Raw genomic sequence first — 7,831 nt, 5'->3', positions numbered from 1 at the left:
CACTTCCCACACATGAGAGTTGATAAAAATTTCAAATCTCACCTTTTGGAAAGGGGGGAAGTGAGGATTTGTGATTGCCAGTGTTTTACAAATGGAGATTCCAAGGTGGATTAGATGACATCCTTTGCCAAATAGAATCTAATCTTACAATTACACAGGGACAGGAAGATAATCAAATATCGGGGGTTATGGAGATTTCCAATCAGGTTCAGGCTCTGATTGCCTTAGGGAGCCCCCTCACTTGCCAACAGGGTAAAGAGCTACCTTGGCCCTCATCCCTGGAAACATTCCTGTTGGTCAATGTCTCCCTGAAGAAGGCAACGCTGGAGTGGGTAAACCCATTCGGCTAGAAATCCAATGTAGCCATGATTCATTTGGCTCAGAACTAATCTGGGAGAGGTTTGTTGGGGTATTAAAATGTATCCCCTTCATCTTCAGTGCTTTCATAGTGTTCTCCAGGGATTTTGCCCTTACTCCAGCTTCCCCAAGATGATTTTAGGTTGAGAGTTTTGATGATGCTGCCAGAAATGTGACTGGTTCAGAAAATCTGAGCCCAGGTTCAGTACTAAGAAAATGGTGAAGGGTCCAAGGCTTGGCTCGCATTTGCTTTCAATGGTTTTGTTGATACTCAGACCTAGAGCAGCTATTCTGCTAATACGTGAAGAAGTTGAAAGAACCGGAAATTTTCTGTTCAAAATCTATCAGAGCTGGACAGAATCTATTCCCCCAGAGGTTTCCAGAAGCTCCTTAAAACAACATGTGATTGTGTTTACTTCTAAAAGTAGAGCACAACAGCTTGGTGTACAAAAGGTAGGTCAGCAGCCCTGTGTGCCAAAGGTTTCAACATCACAGAAGTTTGGAAGCCAGGGAGGGAGGAAGGAAGTAATGAAGGCCAACAGAAAATAGAAGCCAGTATGAAAATTCAACGTCAGCAGTTCCCAAATGAACAGGAACTGAATCTGTAGCTAACAAGTAGAGTAGGATCATGGGCTAGGAGGCACCTATCTGTACAGGGCGAGCATCCTCTTCACAGGGGTGTTTCATGGTATGTATCTGAGGACACTGACCCCCTCCTTCCATATTTAAGATTTCTTTGAGTAGGAAAATATTTCACTAAACCTTTTGCTTTCTTAGATGAGAAAACAACAACACTGGCTGTTTGGAGAGTCATTTAAGATACTGTGTAGCATCAAAAATTAAATTCTATAAAAAATAGATAATAACAAGGAACATTTGCATTGGGTTTTCCAGTGAACATCAGACTTAGGTAGACTTTTATTCCTTTGATCTTTTAACAGCCCTGCGAGCAGACAAAACAGGTATCTTTTACTGATGTCATTATGGATGAAACTAAGGTTCTATGGGATGTCCAAGCCTACAGACTGTCTGGTCTCAGTCTTGTGATTCAATTGAAGTTCTCAGGCCACAGCAAGGGAGAGGGAAAAAGCCCTAAATCTATAACTGGCCAAGGGGAAGGAGATAGGAGTTGGGACATGGGATTTTATGAGCCCCAAGAAACACCAGGTACAATCCAGGACTGCTTAAGTCTTAGTCTGAGGAATAAACACAGGGAGGGCTAAGATGGCAAGGAGGCTATGGGAGTGATATGCAGGGCTGCCTGAGGAATTGGAGATGCCCACATCCTCTTCTGGGAGGGTTTTCAGTGAAGGGTGCGAGTCTGCTTCCATTTGCCTTTGATGGTTTTGTTGATGCTTGAACTGGGACTGGTAGTCCACTGATGCATGGGCAGAGCTTCAAACCCAGGTTTTTCTACATTCCTCACTTAGGCCAATGTTCTTTCCACTTCAGTCAATGGTTTGTGAGGGAAAACCAAAAATATGTGTTTGTATTTTAACAGCTTGTCTCTGGCAGCAAAATGAAAACCATGAATCAGCTAGAGTTAAATTCTGCATGCAGGACATACCTGACCCTAATCACACAAATGTGCCTGTCAACAAGGGGCTGGAAATGCTGGAAAGTGCTCATGTGCCTGAGCCATCTGGGAACTGACACTGCCCAGTTAGGGGATGTTTCATTTCTCCTGCAAGGAGGTAGGTGAAAATACCTCCCACCCACCCCGGGCTGTTGGAGACTAAATGTGGTTTCCCATAGGTGAGCACAGCAAACCTTCTTTTCTACTGAAGAAGTTTCCGCTGTGTTCCAGAGGTTATCCAAAGGAAGGAGTTGGGGCCAAGCATGGCGTTGAGATCAACAAAGATTCAACAAGGTTTCCTCTGAGAAACATTCAGAACCCTCAATACGTCAAAGCTCCAGGAGGGACATTCAAGATAGAGGTGTTCCCAGATTTCTTTGATCATGAGACTCTTGCTGTGAGCATCTTGGGGGGAAGGATAGGCCACAGAAAAAACTCTGGCTGTAGCATGATTTGGATCTTCTCACATTGCGTTCACATGAGCAAAGGAAATCTAGTTCTTGCATTTTTGTCAGGAGAGCCTGCCCTGTCCAGGTAGCAGGAGTAAGGGACAGGAGCAGCCATGTTTACAAGGTCCAGTGCACTTGGTTAAATGCTGTCGCTGACACAGTCTTTCTAGGTCTTCGTGGGAAGTGCTCCACTTTCTGAAGTGATGTGTAAATATAAGAGAGAGGGCTGTATATTACAGGACCCTGCGATATCAGAAGGAGGGTGGGATGGTTGGATAGATGTAAGGGCCAATCTCAGCCATGGGGCAGCAGGCTGGGATTGCTGTGTGGATGGTGACCACTGGGTCTGGGTGTCCTACTGGTGTTGCTGCTGTCACTCACAGACTGGTCCCTCTCAGGTTGACTTAGCCCACTGTTGTTCCTGTTGGCACCACACAGTTTTCTGAGTGTCTCTCCCAGTCTCCTCTGCTCAGGGACAACCTCACCTTCACCAGGGGGCTCTCAGGAGGCCCAGTGCCTCTCAATTCAGCTTCGTTGTACCCTGAGAGGGCACATGGGGACTGGGGAGTATCTTCCAAATCACATAAGACCCAAACTCCTTCTGCCAGATCACACTGGGCCTCTGAGTGTTCTCTGATGTGGCTTCCCATGGTAGGTTGGTGTGGGGAGCTTATGGGGTCATCTCCTCCCAGGGTCCCAAATGAGACGTGGGCAGAAGTGGTGCCCCCAGTTTCTCTCCATTCATCTGACACACTACGCAAGCCCAGAGGCAGTGTTTAAGACACAGACCAACACTGGATTCTCCCTCCTAAGCCCCTTTTCTCTTCCTGATTGAATAGGACTCTGTGACCTAAAAGGCTGGGGTCACCCTCAGGTCCACCAGGACTGCCATTCTCTCTAAAGGGTAGGGAAAGAAGGACTTAAAAAACCTTTTTTCCTAAAGGCACTTCTTGATTTAAAATCCTAGTTTGGGGGCTTAGTCAGTTTCAGCTCAGGTCATGATCTCTTGGTCTTGGGAATGAGCCCTGTGACCCTCCCCTTGCTCAGCATGGAATCTGTTTGTCCCTCTCCCTCTGCCTCTCCTTCCCCCTCTGCTCCAACCCCTCCCCCCATCCCCTGTCCCTGCACTTGTGCGCTGTGCTCTCTCACTCTAAAATAAATAGTTAAATAAAATCTTTTCAAAAAAATAAAATCCTAGTTTGGATGTTAGATGCTAAATGCATTTAAAAGTTCCCTAAAACTCCCCAAGGCCAAAGGATTCCTCTTGAAGGAAAGGGGGAGGCATTAGTACCAGAAAATACATATTTTAAATTATTATTTTGATTAAATGGTGTTTGCTGCTCAGAGACTTGGATAGCCATGCCAAATGCAGTTAGTGGAAACAAAAACATTTAATTAAAAAAATGGGGGAGGGGTCATTCCTATGTGGGTTACTGAAAAACCATTGTTTTTAGTCAGTCTATACAATTATGAAAAGCATGAAAGTTAAATAGTGGAATGTGTACTGCACTCAATGGCCTCCAGCTTGACTGAGAAAGCCCGAAATGCCTGCTGGTCAGTGGCTGCCTCATCCTGCAGACTGCAAACTTAACCCTAGCCCAGTCCCACACATGCACAGGGGCAGGTAGAGCCCTGGCCAGCTTCCAGATCTGCACAGTCCTAGTGTGTGCTATCACAGGCTTTCACTGGGATGATAACAACCCAATAGGTTTACAACTTTTCGAGTAATCCAGGCCCAGATTTTAGAGGACAGATATGCACAGTTCTACTTGAGATTGTCCAAATTCATAGCTTTCATGGCTGGAAGTTCTTTAAAATTGTTATTATGAAAAGTTTCAAAAATACAGAAATGAAGAATAGTAGCATGAATCTCCACACATCCATACTTGAGATTTAACAATTGTCAGCATTTTCCTGTATTTGCTTCATTTCTTCTTCTAACGTGATTTTAAAGTAAATTACAGACATCATGGCATTTCTTCCCTCAATACTTCTTTAAACTATAGAAACAATTCCTTACATAACCATAATATCATTTCTTTAAAAGCTGACTTTATTTTTTTAGAGCAGTTTTAGATTTCCAGCAAAATTGAGTGGGAAGTGCAGCGATTTCCCATATATCCCTTGCCCCCCACACATATAGACTCCTCCATTATGAACACCTGTCACTAGAGTGGTACATTTGTGACAACTGATGATCCTACAGGACTCATCGTGATCACCCCAAACTCGTACTTTACATTATAATTCACTTTTGGTGTTGTGCGTTCTATTGTTTTGATAGATAGATTTGATAGTTAGATTGATTGATGTATAATGATATCGATCCACCATTATACCATCATGCAAAATAGTTTCACTGCCCTAAAAATCCTGTGTGTTCAGCCTTTTTGTCTAACCCCCCACCTTTGGCAACCACTAGTATTTTCATTATCTTCATAGTTTTGTCTTTTCCAGAGCATCGTGTAGTTGCGATTATAAGGTATGTGGCCTTTTTAGATTAGGTTTTTTCACTTCATAATATGCATTAGGATCTCTCCCTACATTCTCATGGCTTGATAGTTCATTTCTTTTTAGTGCTGAATAATATTCCATTGTCTAGATGCACCTCAGTGTATTCATCCATTCACCTACTAAAGGACAGTAGCTCTTGGTTGTTTCTAAGTCTGGGCAATTATGAATAAAGCTACTATAAATATCTATGTGCATGCTTTTGTGTGGACATAACTTTTCACCTAACTTGGGTAAATACCAAAGAGCACAGCGCTGCTGGACGGTATGACAAGAATATGTTCAGTTTTCTAAGAAACTGCCAAATTATCTTCCAAAGGGGCTGTACCATTCTGCACTCTCACCAGCAAAGAGTGAGAGTTCCTGTTGTTCCGCATCCTTGACAGCATTTGTTGTTGTCAATGTTTGGGGTTTTGGCTGTTCTTATATTTAAGTGTGTAGTGGTATCTTGTTGTTTTAACTTGCAATTACCTGATGATTATATGATGTCGAACACCTTTTCATATGCTTACTTGCCATCTATATATCTTCTTTAGTGTCATTAAGAGCTTTTCCTCATTTTAAAAATCAGATTGTTCATTTTTGTATTGTTGAGTCTTAAGAATTCTTTGGTTTGAATAACAGTCCTTCATCTCTTTTGCAAATGTTTTCTCCCAAGTCTGTGGTTCGTCTTCTTATTCTCTTGACAGAGTCTTTTGCAGAGCAGAAATTTTTAATTTTAATGAGGTTCAACTTCTCAGTTATAAGGCTATGGTTGTGATTTTGGTGCTATATCTAAAAAGTCCTTGCCATACCCAAGGTCATTTAGATTTTCTCCTGTGTTACCTTCTAGTTTTATAGTTTTGCATTTTACATTGAGATCTGTGATCCATGTCAAGTTAATTGGTGAGGGGCATAAGATCTGTGTTTACATACATATTTCTGATCGTTCCAGCACGGTTCATTGAAACGACTTTTTCCCTGCATTGTATTGTCTTTGCCACTTTGTCAAAGATCTGTTGACTATATTTATGTGGGTCCAATTTTGGACTATTTATTCTGTACCATTGATAAATTTGTCTATTCTTGATTAATATGTCTTTATCCTAAACCTTGAAGTCAGGTAGTTTCAATTCTCGCCATCCTGGCAATTTTGCCATTCCCAAAACACTTTAGAATCAGTTTGTTAATATCCACAAAATAATCGTCTGGGACTTTGATTGGGATTGGGATTGAATCTATGGACCAAGTTGAGAAAAATGAGCATTTTTTTGGGGGGGGGGGATACGACCTTTATTGAGTTTATCCACTGGAGTGGAAATAATGTCTGTACAAAACCAAATGTTTGTTACTCTAACTTCTGCATCACAATTAAAATCCAAACAGTTTTTTAAAAACAAAACCCACTACTTCAGAATCAATAGCTTCTTTGAAGCCACAATAACACTTAAATATGGTTAAGACTCAAACGCAGAAATTTGGTTGGTTGGAAAGCTAATTAAACTTCCAACTTGCTCAAATAGAATTACAAAAAGGCAAAATTGTGTTTTTCACAGCGATACAGTCCCCTAAATTCACCAACGCTGGACAGCTGTTAAGAGTATTTAGAGTCCCGAGATAATAAGGAATCCAGGCATCCTTGAAACAGTCTTTCTTTGTCCTTTCTTCACATTTGTGGATGTGTGGAATGACACCACCACCAGCAACTGCAGCCTTGATGAAAGAGCCCAATTCTTGATCTCCACCAATAGCAAGCTACAAGTGAGGAGGAGTAATACGCTTTACCTTTAAGTCTTTTGATGCATTTCCTGCCAATTCAAGTACCTCTGTGGTTCCTCTACTCCAGGATGGCTGCACTGTACACAGCAGCAGCCGCACCCACACATCCATAACTGGTTGTCCTAGTTTCAGGTGTCGATGAACACGGCCTACCGGGAACTGCAAGCTGGCTCTCTTTGAGTGGGAAACCGCCTTTGTTGTGGCCTTTCCAGAGTCCTTCCCAGCCTTACCGCCAGCCATTTCGAATTCTGCTGAAGCTCAGACAAGCAAAGCTGAGAAAGAACTAGTCGGACAGCCAGCGAGATCCCACCGCCTACTCCTTCATCGCACCGCGATTCAAACTGCCGAAAAATGAGCAACTTGACAATTTTGAGTCTTTTTATCCACGGACATCTATTTATTTAGTTCTTTGATTTCTTCCATTAGAGTTTTGTAGTTTTCCTCATGTATAGATCTTGTACATGTTTTTTGGATTTATACCTAAGTGTTTTATTTTGGGGGTGCTAATGTAAATGATGTGGTTTTCAAAATAATTTTTGTTTAAGTATAGTTGACGTAGGTAATATGTTTTTAATTTCAAGTTCCACTTGTTCATTGTTGATGTGTAGAAAAGCAATAGACTTTTGTATGTTAATCTTATATCCTGCAACCCTGCTATAATAGCTTATTTGTTCCAGGAGGTTTTTTGTTGTTGTTGATTTTTTCAGATTTTCTACATAGACAACCATGTTGTCTGTAAAAAAAGACAGTTTTATTTCTTCTATCCCAATCTGTGTGTTTTTCATTTTCTTGTCTTATTGCATCAGCTAGGACTTCTTGTACAATGTTGAAAAGAAGAGGGAACATTTTTATTTCATTCATGACCTTAGTGGGAAAACTTTGAGTTTCTCCCACATAATGATGTTAGCTATAGGTTTTTTTTTAGATGTTCTTTATCAGGTTGAGGAAGTGCCCTTCTATTCCTCCATAATATTTTTATGCCTAAAAAATTAACATGAATTCTTTAATATTATCTATAATTGGTTTCAAATATTTCCAAATATCTTTTTACATTTAGTGGTTCAAACCAGAATCCAATTAAGGTTGGCCTAAAATTCTTCTTTTAAATCATTTTTTAATGTGTATTATTTATATTGACTATGATAAATGGACACATATTTACCCCTTTTCAAAAGGGACA

At 41.2% G+C, this 7,831-nt stretch overlaps 1 pseudogene; it reads right to left on the bottom strand.

Moving 5' to 3' along the window:
* Positions 1-6,476: 6,476 nt before the first annotated feature.
* On the bottom strand, positions 6,477-6,892 carry LOC122910172 (annotated as a pseudogene).
* Positions 6,893-7,831: the final 939 nt, after the last annotated feature.

This window comes from Neovison vison, chromosome 6, assembly GCF_020171115.1.
Source record: "Neovison vison isolate M4711 chromosome 6, ASM_NN_V1, whole genome shotgun sequence".
Lineage (NCBI taxonomy): Eukaryota > Metazoa > Chordata > Mammalia > Carnivora > Mustelidae > Neogale > Neogale vison.
This window is presented reverse-complemented; position numbering and strand designations above follow the sequence as displayed.